The sequence below is a fragment of the Chionomys nivalis genome, chromosome 17, assembly GCF_950005125.1.
Source record: "Chionomys nivalis chromosome 17, mChiNiv1.1, whole genome shotgun sequence".
In the NCBI taxonomy this organism is placed as follows: Eukaryota; Metazoa; Chordata; class Mammalia; order Rodentia; family Cricetidae; genus Chionomys; species Chionomys nivalis.
Window position 1 is genome coordinate 687501 of NC_080102.1, and position 2456 is coordinate 689956.

At 37.8% G+C, this 2456-nt stretch overlaps 1 protein-coding gene across 1 annotated transcript in view; it reads left to right on the top strand.

Annotated features, from left to right (window-relative positions):
• Sdc2 (syndecan 2) overlaps positions 1-1501 on the top strand; it is a 99026-nt gene extending 97525 nt beyond the window's left edge. The window contains exon 5 of the mRNA XM_057792783.1: positions 1-1501. This exon is cut by the window's left edge and continues 854 nt beyond it. The gene's annotated coding sequence lies outside the window, so the exon portion shown is untranslated.
• Positions 1502-2456: the final 955 nt, after the last annotated feature.

Consider the following 2456-nt stretch of genomic DNA (forward strand, 5'->3'; position numbering starts at 1 on the left):
TTGGGAGGATTTGACATGAGTAACTGACAAGTCTCAGCAAATCCAAAGATGCTAACAGTATTTTCAAAAGTTGCTGCAGATTCCTTGGCCACTGTGCTTGTTAATTTCTTGCAATTTGAAATACAAGGAAGAGTTTAAAGAAAAAAAAGACCAGTTTTTGTTCTTTAAAATGCATTTAAGTTGTAAACATCTTTTTAAGCCTTTGAAGTGCCTATGATTCTATGTAACCTGTTGCAGACTGGTGTTAATGAGCATATATAACAGTTTAAAAAACAGTTGGCATTTTATAAGCACAGACAATTCTAATGGTAACTTTTGTAGTCTTATGAATAGACATAAATTGTAATTTGGAAACAAACTACTGAATAAATCATGTGGCCTAATATTGATAATGTCACTGTTATAAATTTTGTACATTTTATCAAATGTACATCTCCCCTTTGCTATGACTGACCGTCTGCTCTCAGCAACGATGTGGATTTGATTTTTGAGTATTTCATGGTGTCTGTAAGTCAAGACCAAAGAGCTGAACAGCAAGGCTGTTTATTACCAGAGTCACCTCTGAACTGGCCAGAGGAAATGTATGTATCATCCATGTGTTTGGGTATAGGGATAGGAAGACTGCAAGGGATTTCAAGATTTGCAACCTTTATAGCATAGCTACTGACAATATTGAGAAAGATGCCTTCTTTTGCAATTTACTTTTAAAAGTATATATTCCAAAGAAGTGAAAGGACCTTTCTGGAAATAGGTATCTGGGGCTCAGTCCTACAGATTCATTTATCTGTCAAAGCTCCCTGGAGATTGGTAGAACTCCTGTGTGGAACACTACAGCCACTCCACGGGGCTGAGGGGAAGAGTAGGGAGACTCTGGATGATAAATGACAGTCTTGCTACTTAGGATGGATATTTCTAGGAAAAGCAATGCCAGAGGACGAGATGGAGGTATTGGGATAACCTGGTTGGTTACTCACTGTACAAAGCATTTCTTTTCTCTGTTATATTTTCTATTTTACCATTAATTTTATTTTTAAACTGTGAGCCATGGAAGTAGAAAGAAGACAGCAAGAACTGCAACTTTTCCAGCATAAAGTTTACTTTTAAGAAAGTTTGACTACTTCGTTTGAGAACCTTCCCTGGACTTGCCACAGAACTCAATCAAACAAAACTAAAGTAACACTTGGAACCGTGTTGTATCTGAATCCTTAAAGGCCTTAATTCCCAAATTCCTGTCCAATTACAGACGTCATTCACCTTGTTTAGGATGATTAAAAGGAAATGATGGGCCCTTCCAAAGCTGCACAATGCCCCTCAATTACAGAGGCTAAGAATGTAGTGGGTATACCTCTAACTGTCTAAACAGTGCAATTCTATTTGTAGAATAACTTGCTTGGGATATCTGTGCCAGGAAAAGAATTTTCTGGCAAATATTTTGTCACTGCTGTAAAGCAAATTTGTTAAAGTGCCAAAATAAAGTCTGTCATGCCGAAAGTAAATCATTGTATAGACTCACATCCACTTTTCTGTATGCTTTCTGCTTAAGTTTTTTTTTTTTTTTGAAACAGTAAATAATATCATAAAGCATTAGTAGTCATTACTGAGTTCAGGAAAAATTTGGTAAGCTATAAAAATTAAGGCCAGTGTGGTAGTTCCTGTTTTCTTAACCACCTGTGAATGAGCTCCCTTGTCTAAGTACTGCTATTTGTTTGAAAGACCTACGGTATTCATACTGTCTGTTTTCAGCATGTGGTGGGGGATGGGAAGAGCACATTTAAAAAAAAAAAAAAGAAGGAAACTTTCAGCTATTGGAAAAAGTATCTGAACTCACAATTAATGTCTTGTTAATACAGTTGAATTTAGTTTAAACAAGACAGAAACTTCCCTCAATTAATGTTAGCATTGGATAGTTTCCTGTCACATGTCCAGTGATTTGATGACTAGGAACACAGTTATTTTACCGGTCAATGCAGTGGAATAAGGAAAGCAAAGTATCTAAGAAGGCTGGGCCATGATAAAGAAGGGATATACTTACTGCTGGTATGAATCAAAGATCCCTTCTAGGTTAAGTTAAATCAGAGAGGGCTACTACCATTCATGTAGAGACAGTGGGTGAATGAAGGAAATGGATCTGGAGTGAAAAGGAGAGCCCTGAAATAAAAATCAATATCTAAAAATCATTTTAAAAGATGGAAAGCTGAACCGGCTTGCCACCTTCCCTCTGTTGTCAGGGAGATCTTTAGCACTAAGACAACTTCTCTGTGGTTCGAACTCCCACCAGCCAAGTCTTCCTGTGTGGGCCAAACTTACATGATTTTTTAACAGTCTTAACCCACTTCCCACCATCTCTCTAGCCGCAGAGAGGGTAGCAGCTTCCAGACTTCCCCTCCCTCCAGTTGGCCCTTTAGCTCTTCTGACATGTTTGCAAGTGACTAAATTCTTGCTTGCATTCCCCAGCA